This window comes from Mustela nigripes, chromosome 1, assembly GCF_022355385.1.
Source record: "Mustela nigripes isolate SB6536 chromosome 1, MUSNIG.SB6536, whole genome shotgun sequence".
Lineage (NCBI taxonomy): Eukaryota > Metazoa > Chordata > Mammalia > Carnivora > Mustelidae > Mustela > Mustela nigripes.
Genome location: NC_081557.1, coordinates 183,308,835 through 183,329,062, shown reverse-complemented (window position 1 = coordinate 183,329,062; position 20,228 = coordinate 183,308,835).

Genomic DNA, 20,228 nt, shown 5'->3' with positions numbered 1-20,228 from the left:
ACAACTTCTGAGTAGCACAACAGATCTGACTGGGTTTCCATAGTCACAATCCCCCCAACACATTTAGAAATTTCGAACTTACAAAACAAACAAACAGAAATCCCTAACTCTACCTGACTTTAGCCCATCTGGCTTTTAAGTAGGATGAATATTTTTTTTCCCTACCATCCCCATCCACACCCCATCTGAGAAGTTCTTAAAGGATAAGGGAGAAGAGAAAAAGGGAATGGGATAAGAAGCAGATGGGGGAATGCAGTGAAACAAAGGAATGCAGTGTAAGTGTGAAAAAGAAAGAGAAAGTGAAGAAAGCCTATAAGACAAACTATCTTAATTTCATTGTAGACAGGAAATACTGCTAGAATTGCTGATTCAAGTACTTTGGGACTACTTTATAACCCACTGTCTTGTCACAAAGGCAGAACTCCAAGAAAGACAGGTCTCCCCCTTCACTTCTTGTCGCAGATATGACACTCTGGGAAAGCACACAGTTTTGTTAATTTTCCCCCAAATCACTCTACAACTAGACTTAAGTTCTTCCATGAAGTGGGTCTTTTAAAATACAGCCCTGAATCTAGGAGTTTAAGTGGAAAATATTCATTAGCAATCAAGAATCCTTTCCAGTTAGTGGTTAGCTCCTGGGGAGGAATTTCTCTTCACCTTTGAAGGCAATCAAATGCACTGATGCAAAAGAGGATTATGAGACCATTTGTACCTGGGTGTGGTCCAAGAAGAGGTTTCCTGGGCATTACTTTATGAAAGAAAGTTGTTAATCTATAGTAAACACCCACAGATCTCTGAGACCAGGAATGAATCAGAAAGTTAAAAATAGTCTAAAACCTGATCATTTCCTTTTCTGTGTCATCTACACAGGGGTGAATAGGTTAATATATTTCAGACAGTTAAAAACAGGACAGGATATGGATCCTTGAGACCTCCCTCCTAAAGAAGCCACCATTGGCCTCCAAACCTCAACTTTATCAACCCTGAAACAGGTCACCATGACATGGATTAACAAGTGACAGGATAGGATTATCTAGCTATGAGATGGTGTACAGTTGTAAGGCCAGAAAATACTTGAGAGCTTTAAGAATCAGTCATTAAGAATCTCTTTTCTTTCTACCTTGTAATTGATTGGCTTTTCTAATGATTAGGGTCCTTGAGATAGCCCTACATGGCACTTGCCCTTTCCAAAGTATGTTAATGCCCCAGTAGCTAGAATCCTAGAATTATGTAAATTAATGAGAATTTTAAAAAATTACACTCCTGGTTGAAAGCATGGTATGGTTTTACTGTTTTATTAAGACTTGAGTTCTTCAAGAAACCTACTTACTCCCAAGGTTAGTGCGTGGTGTGACCAGCACCACTCCAGGTTCAAAGGAACTGACTCCATATAGATCAATGCTACAGGCAAATGTTTATAAGGGGTGGTGGCATCATCAGCCGCCTATATCCTCTGTCTGTAATCAATTCAGGAGTAAAAGCCTACCCTCTCATTTCCTTCCCAGAGTGAGGAGACCACTGAGTATGTTACCTGCTTTCTGGAACAGCCATGATACTAGTTCCTTTCTGAAAGCCAGATACATACAGTGCTGGGAATATAAATTTGTCCTTAGTTCATAGAAGAATGATTTATCCTGGAGGTCATGATTTGTTGCATAAGTTTGTGACACACTCTAAACTTTACGTGGGATTTCTTCCTTCAATTGAATCAAACATGTTTGTGAATTCTAATTTAGCAACATTCCCCTTGGCCATATGGGCCTCAGACAACAATCATGCTCCACAAGTCATAAAATATATCACTCTGGTCCTCCTGCAAAGGGTTTATACTTTTTCTTTATTGATTCAGTCTCAAGACTGCAGTTGTTCAGTTACAAGGTAAAACAAGGTGTTTCTATGTCTATTATTACCTTCAGCTTAATTCTCCCTTGCTCCCTGGACTGTAGCTTGCTTGAGTATTCCCTGGATATTTTTCCTTTTTTGTCAGGGATTTTTATGGCACATATCCATCATGTCAAAATCCAGTCTACTTTGTTCACTTTATTTGTCAGAATATAATGGCAGAAAAGCTTAAGGGTTTAATCAGGCAATTTTTCATTTTTCTGTGAAAATGTTGTAACAAATCTCCCTTAATCTATCAGACAATACTCATTATGTGATACTTCCCTCTACCATAAAGACAGGAAGCCACAAATTCATTTTCACAAACTCTGAGCTCTGAGTCACTTAAAAGGGGTGATTAGAATCACAGAATCTAAATCATGAAGGGAATAGAGAGGTCATCTCACTGACTTATCATGGGAATCACCTAGGTTGCTTTTTGGTTGTTTTGTTTTGTTTTGAATGCAAGATTCCTTCTCTCTTCTCCCTACCCCCAGCGATGCTGATTTTCTAGGTCTGATTTGGAGTTCAAGCATGTATTTTTAGAAGTTTCCCCAGGTGATGCAGAGGATTAGCTGTCAGTGATCCTCTAATGTAGTTCCCTCTTCTTTCAAATAGAAGAATATCTACTTTCACATTATTGAATTGTGAATATCCAGCTTTTGTAGGAATGGTGTTAGAAATGGGACTTTCCCAGTAGAGCTGTGCTTATCACTTCACAGATACATCATCACATTCATTCATCACAGTGCATTCATCATTCACTCTTTCTGCAAGCATGTGTTAATGCTTAACTGAGTCGTAGTACTATTAATAGGAACTACTTGTGAAGAGTCCACAATGGGCAGGCACTGTACAAATCATTTTATAAATAATATATATAATCTCCACAATAGTCCTGCAAGGTGGATTTGTGTAATTGTCCTCATGTTAAGAAGAAATTTAGGAGAGATAGAATTTAAACTGACATCTACTAGGAGCTGCATAGCTCACATATATTCTAGTGTTTCATATGTACCATCCAGTTCCAAAGCAATTACATAGATAAGTATATACATTTTGCCTTTTTAAATTAAGAGAATTTGGGGGATGCCTGGGTGGCTCAATGGGTTAAGCCTCTGCCTTTGGCTCAGGTCATGATCCCGTGTCCTGGGATCAAGCCCCACACCAGGCTCTCTGCTCAGCAGGGAGCCTGCTTCCCACCCCCCGCCTGTCTCCCTGCCTACTTGTGATCTCTCTCTCAAATAAATAAATAGAATCTTAAAAAAATAATAAAGAGAATTTTTTTTCTTAGCCCAGGCATATGCTTAGTCTTTTTTAAAAAAATATTTTATGTATTTATTAGAGAGAGAAAGAATGAGAGCGAGAGCATGAAAGGAGAGAGGTCAGAGGGAGAAGCAGACTCCCTGCCGAGCAGGGAGCTCAATGTGGGACTCGATCCCAAGACTCCAGGATCATGACCTGAGCTGAAGGGAGTCATTTAACCAAGCAAGCACCCACTTAGTCTTTTTCTGATCATTTTAATTATGCAAACTTAATGACAGCCAGTAATTATTGACTACTTATGTCTCAATTACTTCATATGTTAAATTAGATATAATACTGGCAATTCCTTTGGGGATATACTATTTATGTCTATAAGAGGCTTTGGGATTTTAAATTCCCACTTCTTTACAGACCTTTTTAAAAAAATAGGATATATTTTTACCTGTTGGCGATGATGTAAACACTGTACTACTGAAGAATAGATAAATAGATTCCCAAAATTCATACCAGCCCTCCAATTCTATATTGGGATTATAATTATCCCTGAAAGATCCTCTACTGAAAAACTTTCTATTTCCTGTTGAATTAAAAGCTGTTTCCAGTGCATTCATGGATTGAATAGGCTCTATCTGATCACAATGTTTCACTTTTACCATGAGTTCAATAAGTTATATTTTTAGCATTTTTTCTGAAGCCAGAAAAAAGCCACCCAAAAATCCCAACAAACCCCAAGAGCTATTTTCAAAAGGGAGTTTTTTGGCCACAAGCAGTGGGCTACTTTTCAAGTGACTGCAGTAAAACTTGGCTCAAGTTAAATTTAAGGTAGTCTCTTATTTTTTTCTTCCATTCAGACTAAAAATATTTTTAAATGTCTAGGTAAATTATAAATACTTCTTAACTATGAGAATAACTGTTTTAAATTTGAATCTTTGAATGTAATTCTAATTTTTTTAAAGTAAAGTCATGTGTATAAAGTCAGAGTAAAATCTAAGATAATGAAAATTCACTACATATTCCAAACTTTTCATTTGTTCTTTAATATAAAAATGACTAATTCAGTAAACATTTTCTTATCGCCTGTGATGTGCCCAAAATCATGCTAGCCACTAGATAAATGGAGATGAATGAGATAAGGGTTCTACTCTTGAGAGTTTTCAGGTATACTCCTTTTAAATTACTGGATTAAACTGCAATATAGTCTGCCACGTAACCATTTTTTACCCACAAAGATAGCAATTTCATATGGTTCAACCTAGTAATCTACTGTATTGCACTGATTTCTCTTTGGGAGAATGAGTAGGCATTCCCATGAGGAGATGAGGAGTGGAAGATGATAGCAAGACTTCCTCATGCCCATACTACTGAGATTGTACTGAATCCTACAGCCCAGGAGAACCACTGAAGATTGCTATAGTGTTTTGGCAAAGGGATGGGGGTGGAAAACACTATTGCTAAAAATGTAATATAATGTTGGGTAGTATAAGGAATGAATATAAAGAAGAAGTTGGATATCATGAGGTTCATTTTAAGTTTGTTCCATTAGTTAAGTGAGAAGTGTTGAGGACCTGAATTTAATCTATTCTACAAATATTAGAGACAACATTTATAAAAATAACAAGATGGCTATGATGGCTAATTTTATGTGTCAACTTTATATGGTCACAAGATGCCCAGATTCTTGGCCAAACAATATTCTGGGTGTGTCTGGTACGGTGTTTCCCTATGAGATTAACATTTGAATCAGTAGACCCAGAGAAGCAGATTGCCCTCCTTAGCGTGAGCGGGCCTCATCCAATCCATTGAGGACTTAAATAAAACAAAATGGCTGAGTAAGAATGAGCTTTTAACTGACTGAGCTGGGATGTTGACCCATCTTGTCTGGCTTTCAGACTGAAACTTAACCTTTGGCTCTCCTGCGCCTCCAGCTTGCCAGTTGTAGATCTTGGTACTTCTCAGTTTCCATAATTATGTGAGCCAATTCCTTATAATCAATCAGTCTGTGTATTTATCCATCTGTCTCTTACTGGTCCTGTTTTTCTGGAGAATACCTGACTAACAGTTTTTGGTACTAAGAGTGGTTCTAGAGAAACAGAATGTAAAGAAAGTGTTTTCTGAACTATTTCTAAGGTTTCTAGAATTGGTTCTCTATTCTGATTAAAGATGTTAATGGTTCTATTTTTAGTAATAAAGAAAGCACTGATATTCCATGGTGTCATTTGGAAAAGAGATGTATGTGAAGACTTCTGGTGAAGCTGGGGACATTAATTATCTAAATTCTGATGAGTTTTGTCAGTGGTAGAGGCCCCCTCTCTCCCAGCAGAAGTAGCCTCTCTACCCTTGTCTGAGGGGATTAACCCTGTATTGCCTAAGGAAACTCTAATGGCCTCTCTTGAGACAGCCACTGTACAAGACAATGTTGATTCTCCCCTGGACCACTTCTACCACCCATTCTTGCCTCTCGACCTATGACTAAACTCATATCCCAAAAAGTCCCTAAAGAAAGGTAAGGTACAAATTGTGATCCATGAGGAGATATATTACACTTTAAAAGAACTACTTTAGTTTTCAAATGTATACAGATATCCAGAAAACATGTGTAGGAATGAATATTAAGAACATGTGATAACGGAGGAAGGAACATCAAGTTTAATTGGGCCAAATGTGATATCAGCTCATTAACCAGAGATTCTGCATTTAATGTTGCAATTCAGGGAGTTAGAAGGGGTTCTAACAGTTTGGTTGGTTGGCTGAAACATGGATCAAAAAGTGGCCCCCTGCAAGCAAGTTGGAAATATCAGAACTGCCTTAGTTTAATGTAAAGGCAGGGATTGTTAAAGTGGATTTATCTTTTGAATGACACACTGGAAGGGTCCAGAAGACATACTTTTCATGATGACTGTGGGAAATAAATGACTATGAGGGGAGTTCCAGCAACCTTAAGAGCCCTGTGATCATGCTTCTCTATAGGTCAGACCTTACAGTGGGAAATACAGTCACTGAATTGAGAAACCTAAGTGCAATGAGAAAAACTAGATCGTGGGGTAGCAGGGGCCAAGTAACCATACTCAATCACCAAAGGCAAGGTGAGTGTGGTTGCGATAATAGACCACAGAGTCAAAGCAGCAATCAAAATAGTCTGACTGGCACAGACCTTTAAAGTTGGCTACTTAAACTTGGTGTTCCAGAAGTAAAATAGATAGGAAGCCTACTAAATTCTTCCTTGATCTGTATAAGCAGAAAAATTCCAGGTTAAATGAACAAAATCCTAACCTGAATTATAAAAACAGAGTCCTAGCCCCTCAATCAATTCCTATACTTGAGCCAACATACTTACCTAAATCTACTTGAATGAAGAGAGGCTGGGTACCCTAAGGAAGGACCCTGGTACACTACCAAATATTTATACTGACAATCTTTCTCCCAGCCTTCTCCAAAGGGATCCATGGCCTTTTACCAGAATTAACTGTGCACTGTTGAAAAGGAAAATCATCAGACATTTCAGGGAATACTGCATATTGGCTCTGAGCTGATATTAATTCTAAAAGACCCCAAATATCATTTTTGTTCATAAAGTAGGACCTTAAATAGGTCAGACGAGTTTTAGCTCAGGTCTATCTCACAGTGAGCCCATTGGGTCCCCAGATGCATCCCAGTTCCAGAATTCATAATTGGAATTGATATTCTTAGTAGTTGGCAGAATCTCCACATTGGTTTTTGACCTATGGAGTGAGGGCTAGTATTGTGGAAAAGGAATAGTGGAAGCCACAAGAACGGTCTTATCTATGAAAATATAAACCAAAAGCAATACTGCATTGAATACTAAATTGCAGAGAATAATGCTATTAAGGACTTGAGACATGCAGGAGTGGTGATTCCCACCACATTACCATTCAATTAGCTTATTTAGCTCTTTAGAAGATGGATGAATCTTAGAAAATGACATTGGATTATCATAAGTTTAACCAGGTGGTGAACTCCACCAACTGAAGGTTCTGTACCTGATGTAGTTTCATTGTTTGAGCAAATTAACACATCCTCTAGTACCTGGTATGCAGTTAATGATCTAGCAAATGCCTCTTTCTCCACCCCTGTCAATAAGGGCCACCTTGCTTTCAGCAGGCAAGGTCAGCAATATACCATCACTGTCCTACCTCAGGGGTATATCAACTCTCCAACTCTATGTCACAATTCAGTTTGCAGGGATCTTGATCACCTTTCACTTACACAAGATATCATATTGGTCCATTACACTGATGGCATTTGCTGACTGGACCTAGTGAGTAAGAAGTAGCCACTACTCTAGGCTTACTGGTAAGATAGCTGCATGCTAAAATAAGAGAAATAAATCTGACAAAATTTCAGAGGTCTCTGTGAAATTTCTAAGGGTCTAGTGGTGTGGGGAACTTTGAGATACCACTTTTAAAGTGAAGGATAAGTTAATGGATCTGGCTCTTCCTACAACCAAAAAATAGGTGCAATGCCTCTGGATCTCTTTGGATTTGGAGGCAACAGATCATTCATTTGTATTTGTTAATCTGGCCCATTTATCAGATTACCCAAAAATCCACTAGTCTTGGGTGAGGCTCAATGCAAGAGAAGACTCTGCGATATGGCCAGCTGCTGTGAAAGCCTGCTCTGCCACTTGGATCATATGGCTCAGTAGATCCAGTGGTGCTTGAAGTGTCAGTGGCAGATAGGGATGCTGTTTCGATCCTTTGGAAGGTCCCTATACGTGCAGGCCCTCAGCATACTGGAGCAAAATCCTGCCATCCTCTGCAGATAACTACTTCCCTTCTGAGAAACAGCTTTTAGTCTTCCTAGAAACTAAATGCTTAACCATGGATCACTGATCCATGTAACCTGAACTGCCTCTCATGAACTGGTTTTGTCTAACCTGCCAAACCACAGACCTGGACATGCACAGCAGCATTCCTTCATCAGATAGCACTGGTACATATGTGATCAAGTCTGATCCAGCCCTGAAGGCACAAGTAAATTACATGAAGAGGTGGTCAACTGCACATAGTTTCCACTTCTGTTATACTGTTGTCTCTTCCAGCTTGTACCTATGGCCTCATAAGGGATTCCCTATAATCACTTTATTAAGAACTTTATATTCACAAACTCACCGTGACTTTGAGCGGAAATCTTCATTTCTATTCATTTCCATTTTGAGGAAGCTGAAGTACAGAATGGGTAATAACTTGCCCAGGACCATTCAGCTGCAGTTATGCTATGACACCAATCTGATACCAACATTTCCCTTTGACAAACATGCCATATTGTATTTTCTAAAAATCCACTCGGCAGAAGTTGGAGAGCTTTCTTTTAGCCTTGCTGTTATTTTTAGCAAATTCCTATTTTCCTTACTGGAAAATAAGATTGTATGGGGAAAAGTGAGGGAAGAAATCAAGCTATGTATCCAAAAGATACTTTAGTTAAATTTAATCAATTTAAATTATTCTAAAAAATTAACAACAGAGAAAGTGACCTAGGTTCTTTTCCATAGCAGACACAGGACTTTTAGGAGGGGTACTGTTTATTTTTCAACCCAAACCCCAAAGGACTCAAGTAGTCATATCTACTAAAGAAATTGAATTTATAATTATAAACTTTCCAATAAAAATGTTTTAGGTTCAATTCCTTCACTGGAGAATTCTATTTAACATTTAATAGAATCTGTTTCAGAAAATTAAAGTTAAGCAAACACTTCCAAACTCATTTTATAAGGCCAGTATTACTGTAATACTAAAATCAGTCAGATTCTACAAGATAAATTATAGATCAATATCCCTCACAAGCATAAATGCAAAAACCTTGAAAAATATTAATAAATAAAATTCAGTACTATATAAAATGATAACATATCATGACTAAGTGAGGTTTATCCTATGAATTGAAAGGTGGGTATAACACCTCAAAATTAATGTAAGTTAATAAATGACTAAAGTAATAAATCATATGATCATCTCAATAGATACAGCAAAACATGACAAAATTCAATACCCATTCATGATAAAAACTTCCAGATAATTAAGGAATAGATGAGAACATGTTGATAAAAATATGTGTGAAAAACCTACATCTAATATCATACTTGATGATGAAATACTGAAAACCTTCTCCCTAAAATCTGAAACAAGGCAAGGATGTCCACTTTTACCACTTCTATTTCATAATCCTTTGTGTTTTTTGGTTTGTTTTTGTTTTTTATTAGTTTCAGAGGTAGAATTTGGTCATTCATCAGTTGCATACAACACCGAGTGCTCATTACATCAAGTGGCCACCTTAATGTCCGTCATGGAGTCACCCTTTTCCCCGCTCTACATCCCCTTCAACAACCCTCAGTTTGTTTTCTAGAGTTCAGAATCTCTTATGGTTTGCCCCTTCCTTGATTTTCAACTTATTTTTCCTCCCATTCCCTTATGTTCATCTGTTTTAAGTTTCAAATATTAGTGAAATCACATGGTATTTATCTTTCTCTGACTGATTTATTTTGCTTAGCATAATACCCTCTAGATCCATCCATATTGCTACAAATGGCAAGATTTCACTTTTTAACAGGTTTCTAAAGTGTTTCCCAAACTTCCTTCATTTACCAGCTATTTAAAAATTTTATCATAACTTCATTACTATGTACAACCACATTTTGGAAATGGTTGAAATAGAAAAATAAAACAGAATTTCAGGAGCAGAAAGTTTCTTGAGGAGAGGGATTATCTAAACACACATGTGTATATCAGATCAATACCCATTTATATAGTGAATAATTAGTTTGACCCAGCCTACATTTCCTAGAAAATAGAGCCTGAAGAAAATTTTTATGTGTAAAGACTTTATTTGGAGGTACAATCTTAGGGCAGAAAGTGAGGGGAAAAGAAATGTGTAGCAGGGAAGGACAGAAAGCAACTATAAGCTATTGTATTCACAAGCTGACCAGTTTCACAAGAAAACATTGATGTCTGCTCAGTCACAGAGGATATATTTCAGACACTTTGGAGCCATATTTCAAACAGACACTTTGGAGCCATATTGCTTTCAAACAATCTAACAAGGACAGGAATTATCAGCCAACCACTTTCCATCTTCCATGCTTCAACAGTCAAAGTTTGGCATGTGGTACATTAACTTCTTTGCACATCTTCCTGGTTGTCCCACCCCCCCTTGTCTGGGAGCTGCTAGAGAAAACAGATATCCCGCCTTATATCAAAATGCTTCATTTGAGTAAAACACCCAGTGCTCCATGCAATATGTGCCCTCCTTAATACCCATCATGGAACACTACATCAAAAACTAATGATGTACTGTATGGTGACTAACGTAACATTTAAAAAAAATTCATTTGAGGCCACAGTGATGGGAGGAGCCAGATTTTGTGTAGGTTTGGTCAGATCACATCTGTATTCTCAACAGGCACAACAAAGACCATACTGGAGTCCAGCAATCACTCTGAGGAGGTGGTGACAGAAGGTGGTATTAGATGATGACTTCCCAGTAGTGGCCAGGGCCCTCCATTGACCAAACAGCAAGAACCCAAAGGGCAGGTGGGCCTGAGTAAATCTGAAAGGTGCATAAACCAGGTCTGATACAGTTTCCAAAAGAATAATTGCTGTGGGTGATCTTCTGACAGTTTGAAATACCCATCTAATATTTGGCCTATTTTTGAAATCCTTTGGGATAATTTTCTCAAAAATATTTCATGTTATTGTTTATCGGCAATACACATAAAAGATTGCTGAGTTTTCTCAAATGTTGCATAGAGTAGAATTTAATTGACCATCAATTCATGATCTATGACAGAAGTCTGAAAATTTTTTTCTACTAAGATGCATACCCAGATGATGTATCAGGACATCATATACTCCCATGAGCTTCCCTGAGATGGGGTGGAACTCCTAGTGTACTTGACATAACCTGATTATCTCCCTCTCTCTCCTACTCAAAGGAATTGTCTACTAGAGAGTCACATAGGGATAACGATTTTATATATATATATAATACATATATATTATATATATATGGTGCAGAGTATATTCTATATATATATTATATATATGTATATATATAACATTCTAAGTATATATACTATATATACACATAGTATATTATATATAACATGATTTTATATATAATATATTATATATTACTTATATAAATATAAATGTGTGTGAACACATATTTGGTGACCTAACAAAATATGGTGGCTATATATATAAATCATTTGAAATTATTATTATTAGAGAGTGAAGTACAGTGCTTAAACATTTGAGCTTTAGAGTTCTTAAGCAATCCAACTTCCTCCACTTTCTATTGATGTTACCTTGGACAGATATCTTCACCTTTTCTGCTTCATTTACCTTATCTATCAAATACAGAAAATAATGATATCCACCAAATATGGATGTGTGAAAATTAAATGAATTCATCTCTTGCACCAAAGTGAGAATTGCTGAGCTAGACCAGTGCTTAGCATACATTAATCATTCAAGAAATGTTAGTTACTAGCAATAGCTAATTACTTGTGATTATTATTTTAAAACTATTATTAATAACAAATGACTTCATTTGCCAATGTGCCACTGGTATTCAATTCAATTCTATGAATATAAACCACTGCTCTATAAGAAAAGTAGAAACTGTTTTGAATTTGCTATAATTTCCTTCTTTAAAAAACTAAAAATCTAAGTCATGTGTATAGTTCAAGTGCTAACCTCAACAAGGTACATTCTATTTCTATAGGTTAGATCTTTATTCTAATTGTTATCAAGAGTTGTGAGATTCTAGGTTCTTTACTGAAACGATTATTCTAGAATTTTCAACTGGTTTTATTCTCAATAGACAGACAGGGTAAGTCAAAAACTACAAAGTATCAGAACTTGTGCCTTAAAACCATTGATGGAAATGAGCTCATGTACACAGGTAGGTAGGAGAGCTGGAGAGTAAGGTAACACAGTGTGGGTGCAAACAAGATCTATAAGTGGGTGTTTGTCTTTTTCATGTGTTGTTTTCTTCCTAGGTTTGAGTTCTCTGTTGTACTTAAACAGGTGTTGTTTAGTAACAGTCACCACTTTGGGCACTTAATCACATATCTACCTACATTTTCTGTTAGAATTAACTTCATCCTATGGGTCTCCCAGGACAGAAATATTGGTCTGGTCTTTGTTTTAACCCCTTTAGCTCCTGCATTCAATTTGCCATTATATTCTCTAGCTGTTTCCTCTAATTTACTCAGGGCCTCAATCTGTGCATATCTGGTTTTTATTTGTTTCCAAAATATATTTATCTTCTTATACATCTATTTCCTCCAGGAGATGAACAGCTACTGCAGGGCAGCACCATCCTTACCTCTCTACCCCGACCCCTTAGCACAAGTGTCCAGAGCAGCATGTTTTCAGTGTTTATTAATTGGGCTTTGTTTTCTGCTCTTTTGCTTTCTCTCACAAGCTGCTCCAACTTCCCCATTTGAGGACCACCTGCCATAGACAGACCGAGAGAGCTAGCAGGACTCTTGAGCAGAACCTATGGCCATTCTGCAACAAGAACATAATTTCCCTGAAATCAGGTTTTATCATATTTGTTTCAAAGAAAATACTAGATTACTTACAAGCTAAATTACCTTTCCCCCAAATCTTCAAGTAAAATCAATGCAACACATTTTAGTGTGTGAATGTGAGTGGGAGTTTGAAAAGCACACATCTATTTTGTCCAGCATGTATCTATCAGTTGAATGTTTCTCACACACATCCTAATCATGACCCACCTCTACTTAATGATTTATAGAACTTTCACATGTTCCCTGAATCAAGCCGTAACTCCCCAGTCTAGCTTCTAAGTATCCACTGCCTCATTTCTTACTCATTGAACACATCACTCTAACAAGCTTATCTGCTCACTGTCCCTTATGTCACGATCAATTTTATCTCTAGACCTCTGTACTAATTCTCTAAAATGCTATTATCTTCTTTATTCTGTTTTTCTTAACCTTTTAAGAACCAACTCATACAACTCCTCTAAGAAAACTCAGCAGCTCAGGGGTTTTACCTTCTCTAACATCCTCTGTTAAAATGTTTTAATTTCTCATTGTTTCAAGCATTTCCTTTATCTTTTCAGCAACTTTTAAGGCGAGGGGCAAGGGTTGATTTCTCTTTGTATATCCCACATGGTGCAGAATGGATACTAGAAAAATCAAGAGTATCAGCATTCTTCTGGACTTCTGTGGCCACTTAGTCTAATCTTGCATAGTAATACACTCATTTATTTACCAAAAATAAATTTTTCCAGTTTTATTGAAGTCATAATTGACAAATAAAAATTATGTATATTTAAGGTGCACATGTAATGTTTTGACCTATGCATAAATTGTGAAATGATTACCACAATCAAGCTAATTAAAATATTCATCACTTTACATAGTTGCAATTATTTACCAGTATGAATCGAGGGTTTATTTTGTATAAGTCAATAAGTGTAAAATTCTCCCATTAATACATTTGAAGAGATTATTGGTCTCGCCTGACTATTTGTCATGACAAAAAAGCTTATTATTTCACAAGAAGGTTTATTTTATTTTTGGATAGCTGTGCAAGTTCTTTTTTATGATGATCTGAAATACATTTTCTTCTGATCTTAGTTCTGTTTCTGGAACAATTTAGAATAAGTATTTCTTCCATATAACAGTCCTTTGATGTTCATCTAATTTCATTTTTTAAATAATTTTTTATTTTTTATAAACATATATTTTTATCCCCAGGGGTACAGGTCGTGAATCACCAGGTTTACACACTTCACAGCACTCACCAAAGCACATACCCTCCCCAATGTCCATAATCCCACCCCCTTCTCCCAAACCCCCTCCCCCCAGCAACCCTCAGTTTGTTTTGTGAGATTAAGAGTCACTTATGTTTTGTCTCCCTCCCAATCCCATCTTCTTTCATTTATTCTTCTCGTTAATTTCATTTTTTTTTACAATTCTATCCCTGGCTAACATTAAAATTTTCATCTTCTGTTCTCCTTCACTATTCATCTTCTACTATAACTCTATGCTTTCTAAATCCTTCCTCATCTTATCTGTCTTCTTCCAAAGACACTTGATTTTGTCACAGTCCTTTGGTAACTAAATATGGACGTATCATTGGACTATTACCAGTGCAAGTATCTGTTGCTTAATCAGGGCACTTTAACATTTTAGCCTAGAGACCAGTCTGTCAAATGACACAAACCGTGTCTTAGTTACCTTAGTTACCAGTCCAGTCTTAGTTGTCTTCTCATAGTCAAGCTTATTGACAATAATCCAATCTCAAACTATTATTTTTAAAAAATGACTAGTAAAAATGCATTGCAGAAATCAATATGCATGGAGCATACAGAAATCAATATGCCACAGAATACAGTACATTCCTGGCATGGTACCAAGGTGCTAGGTGTATGATAGTGAACAGAGTTGGTCCCTGCTATCAAAGAGCTTTCAGATTTTTTATAAAGAAAAATAACAAAAAGTAAACAGATAATATAAAAAAACAATATACAAACATAAATCAATATAATTGTTATAAAACAAAAAAGATAAAGAATAGAGTTAAAAATGGTGGGTCCTACTTAAGGTAGTAAGGAAAGCTTTCTCTTTGGTGCTGACATCAAACCGAGACCTAAAGAGAAGAAAGAGGCTGCTGTACAGAACAAGAAAGGCAGTCTTCCAGGAAAAGGAAATCAATTCTACAACAAGATTAGGGAAAACAATCTTGGTTATGTTGTTTTTTTTTTTTTTTAGTTAGGTGTTATTTTTTTATATATAATTTTTTATTTTTTATAAACATATATTTTTATCCCCAGGGGTACAGGTCTGTGAATCACCAGGTTTATGTTTTAAAGCCAGAGGCCAGAGGGCTGGGGCAAGAGTAGAATGAGACAAGACTGAAAAGGTACGTAAAAGTCAGGGTAGGTTGGATCTTGTAGGTCATAGGAGATTTTGAACAGGACAGAACTCAGAAATGGATTTTGATTTAAAAATTATTCTGGTTGCTAGAAACCAAGCCAGGAAGCAATTATCGTGGTCCAGGAAAAAGATGATAATGCATGACTTGGACCTGGGTGGCTGTAGTGGGGCTGAAAACAAGTCGATAAATTTGAGATCTATAATGGAGATGCTAACGACAGTTTGCTGATATATCATCTATCAAAAGATATGCATCTATTCATGAATTCTTACAAACCAAAGAAAGGTGTTTTCATGCAAGCCACAGGCACACAAAATAAATAAGTATATTTTCTTTGTTGTCTTCTAAAATCCAAAGTACCCCAACATATAGCAGAGTTTCTGTTTGCATTGATAAGAAGTGATCTTCATTCTTCAGATATGAAACATCTGTCACTATCTATTCTGAAAACATGAGGGAAAAGAAGTGTAATCTAAAATAGTTACTGAGGTTATTCTCCTCTGGTTCTTGGAATAAAACAGTGGATCCCAGGCTCATTCTGCATTCACATTATAAAACACTAAATTTGGTTTAGCCTTAGATTTCTGAGTTGATATTCCAGAAAAATAAATTTCTGCTCATTATATGAAAGAGTTTTCCAGTAGTTGCATTTTGAATAGGTAAACTTCAGGACAAATTATCTGTCAGACTTCCTATCATTTTCACTTTTTACAGAGTGGTCCCTTAACTCACCTAGGGGTGTCAAGAGAATGATTTCCTTTTCTTTTAGGGACTTGAGAAATAAAAGCCGAATTCATTAGATCTCAGGAAGGAAATAACACAATATCCCAGAAACTGATAACTTAAAAAGTTCTCGAATAATAAAGATCCAAAGAAGAATGATAAGACATTTGAGTTCTATTGCTAATAGAGATTAACTTTGTTTTCTTCGACAGGGTTCTTGATTACTCTGAGAATTGGTTTATCTAAGTGTTAAATAGTTACAAAAATCAATGGTTCTCTCTCCCCCCGTTTCTTAGTAGTGAATTAAAATATGGAAAATCCCTAAAACTGAAAAGGAAAAGTGAGAAAAAGTACCTAATAGTCAAAAAAGGAAAGAGGGCATTATTGAAACACCTGGCAACATTAAGCAATCATGACTCAATGAGCAGAGAAAATCAATGAGTCAAAAATGAATGCTTTTTTTTTTTTTTTACTTGAATAGACTTTCTCTACTCTGTGAGCCTTATCTTTTCACTAATTTCTAATCCTCTGAAAGGCTGTTGGATATATCACACTGTGAGGGTACAGATGTCACCAAGACACCATGATCCCATCCTCATCTTCCCTATTGACCTATGTCCTAAGGTGCATTCAAAAGGGCGAGAGCTTGGTGTTTGGACTGATTTCATGAGTGGCTTTTCTAAAGATTCCAAAGTGCCAGACCCTTTAGTGTTATTGAAGATATCTCCCTCTTCCTGGACAAATTCCTAAGCTCTCTACACCTCAATGTTTTCATCTGTAAAACTAGAATAAGAACGTCACCTAACTTATTACAGTTGTAATGTTAGGTGATAAGAGTATAAATAAGATTTTAAAAAGCTCTTGAAAACATGTTTTATGTTAGTGATGTATTATGGATAATGTTAGTGACAACAGATGCTAGCCATTATTCATTTTACATTCTCATCCATAGTCACAACTTCAACTTCCATGGGAGTGCTCACAGTCTCCAGTTACTGATTAGCCCAGGTTATCAAACTTTATACTGTTACAGACACTAGTATTCCCCCTCAAAAATGCTCAGCCCACAACTGTAACCCTTTTTTATTTAGTTTAACATGTCTGTTCTAGCATATTCCCAACAATTCTGCCCTGGCCTTGTCCTTTGCTCGCTGCCCTCATTCACAACGCCTTCCTCACTTCCTCCCACCATCTGCAGAGATGCACAATGACACACAGAATCCATATCTATGCCTTTGTTCATGCTGTTTCCCAAACCTGGAATGCCCTTTTCTTAGCACAAACAAATCCTATGCGTTTTTCAAGACCTTCACTCCCATTTCTCTTGCGACTTTACCTTAATTACATAAAACATATCTCTATTTCAATTTAGTACTTAATTATATCATCCTTTTTTGTGTTTTCATTTGTTTTCTGAATGAAAATCTAATTTTTCCAACCAAATTGGAGACTTACTGAGAGTAAATTCTATGTTTCATGCTTTTTCCATATCTCCTCCGGAGTCCATCACTAATACAACACACATAAGCACTACTGGACTCAGATTTTCCACTGGAGTCCGTTCTTCCTGAAATAAGCTTAGAAGATGCCATGGAGATGGCTAAGAATGGTCAAGACCAGGTCTGTAATTCCCTGAAATCTTTCATAATAAGTAATCCTTAATGCCTTATCCCATGTGCCAGACCCCATACAAGGCCACAGCACAATTTACACTCTCTGAAACCTTTTATCTCCAGTTTGTAAATGAGGAAAGTGAGAGAGAGGTTAAGTAATTTTCCTCAGGAAATGGAGCTTGAATGTCGCCACCTTCAAACTGCTAGTTATACAGGTTTCCCTGAATTTAATTACAGACTGTATATACTCCTTTAATCCATCAGCAATGTAATGAAAACAGTCTGGCTTTATTTTCTTTTTTTTTTTTTATGTGGAATCTTTGTAATGAGAAGTCACAAACTCTTTGTCTATGGCCAGATCTGGCCACCAACATTGTTTTATTTGGCTTACACAATAAAAAAAAAAAAATTTAAACACAATTTTACATGAAAACCTAGATTCCTAGCTAAATTTGAATGAATTCAACTTAGATAAAATCTTTGTGAAAAAAAATAAAGTACTAGAAGAAAATATGCTATTTATATACTCTTGAGACTATAAAAAGATTTTCTAATAAATACATGGAGTCCAAAGGTCATAAAAACTTTCTGACACAAAAAATTACAAGCCTCTAATAGCAGAGAGAAAGAGACAGAGAAAGAGATATAGAGAGAGAGAGGAGAGAGAGAAAGGAGGAAGAAAAGGAGAAAGAGCAGCTGGAGAAGGAGAAAACAAGGAAATCAAAAAATAGGAAAATCACAAAATAGGAAACTAAATTTATAATATGTACGTAGACAAATGCTAAACTATTGTTAATATATAAGAAATTCATCAAAATTAATAAGAAAGTTATTAAATTTCCAATAGGAAGAAAGAACTAGGAATTCACAGAAGAAAAATACAAGTGGCCAAATAGACATATGAAAAGATGCTTAGTAATTTAACAATGAAAGACAGTTAAATAAAAACTGATTTTCAGTCATCACACTGGCAAATGTTAAAGAGATTAATAAAATCCAGTACTGGCAAAAGTACTACACTGATGGTAGAAATATAAAATAGTACCATATTGCAGAGGGTATTTGACAATAGTCCTTAAAATTTTAAAAGATGCCTTTCCTTTCACCTGACAATTTCACATCCAGAGACTTATTTTAAACGTAATGAAAAGATGTGTATATAAAAATATTTATTATAGAATATTTGTAATAATGAAAAATTTAAAACAAATTTAAATATTTAAATCAACAGATATATTAGATAATTAGTTATGGTATAATCATACAATGTAATACTGAGAACTCCCAGGGAAAAAAATGAAGATGTGAAAAAAAATATGAAGCATATTATTAGATGATCTTATTTTATTTTTTTAAAGATTTTTTTTTTATTTACTTGACAGAGAGAGAGAGAGCACAAGTAGGCAGAAAGGCAGGCAGAGACAGAGGGGGAAGCAGGCTCCCCATTGAACAGAGAGCCGGATGCGGGGCTTAATCCCAGGACCCTGAGAACATGACCTGAGCTGAAGCAGCAGCTTAACACACTGAGCCACCCAGATGTCCCTAGATGATCTTATTTTAAAATAATTATATATTTATATGTGGGAAAAATCCAGGAAAATATATACAAACCATTACCAGCAATCTTCTCTGGTGGGATTCTTTGATACATTTCTGTGTTTCTTGAAAAATTTTTCTAAAAAATATTACTTACTTATTTGAGAGAGAGAGAGACAGAGTGAAAGAGAGCATGAGAGTCAGGTCAGATGGAGAGCAGACTGCCCATGGAGCTGGGAATCTGATGTGGGACTTAATCCCAGGATCCCAGGACCATGACCTGAGCCAAGGGCAGTTGCTTAACCAACTGAGCCACCCAGGTGCCCAGTGTTTTTGGAATTTTTAACTAGAGTATATTTTTTGTGTGAACTTCATGCATCTGGGGGAAAAAACTATACAGGTATTTTGTAGTTCCTTTAGTATCTGCTTCCTCCTTACTTCACTCTAGGTTATCATTCCAAGAATGACAAGTATCATGGACCATCTAAAGAAGAGATTTTACAATTTTCTCTATTTCCCCCTCCATCCAAGGACCCCATGCATTTATATATTTACAATCAAGCAAACTAGTGGGAAGAGGCTATTTCCAGTCTTATGTGCTCAGTTTTCACTTAGGCTCAAGGAGAGTACAGTTTAGTAGTATGTTCTTGGAGACAAAGGACAGTGTGTGTGTGTGTGTGTGTGTGTGCGCGCGCACAAATTGGGCAAGTTGGGCAAATTGTTTAATGGTTCTTAACTTCAGCTCCTTCTTCATAAAGTAGACACAATAATGTATAATTATTAGAGTGGCTGTAAGGATTGAATGAGAATATAAATGCCTGGCATATGGTAATTACTTGCTAAGTGGTTATCATTATTATTGTTATCTCCTGTGTCTCTTAGAGTGAGGACTGTACATTTGACTTAATACAGCTTTAGATATAAATGGGTTCCTAATAAATATTTCTTGATAGTTATGGCCACATAGTTCCAAATTATTTCTGTTCCTGTCAGTCTGAAAGAATAGTGAGTCTTACTATATTTTTTATTTTGGAGACTCTGCTTTTACAAGTTGACTCTGAGAAATGTTGACCTTGTTTATTCAACCTAAAACTTATATAAAATGCTAGAATCTCCCTGGACTGACTAGCAGTGGTCTGGGAATGAAGGGATAGAATAGAGAAAGGGAGAGGTAAATTTCTCTGCAGGCAGGGCAGGGAAGGGGGTAGAGAGGAAGAAATTGTGTTTGCATAAACCCCAACCCAATCTTCCTTTCGGTTTTCTCATCTTGATTTTG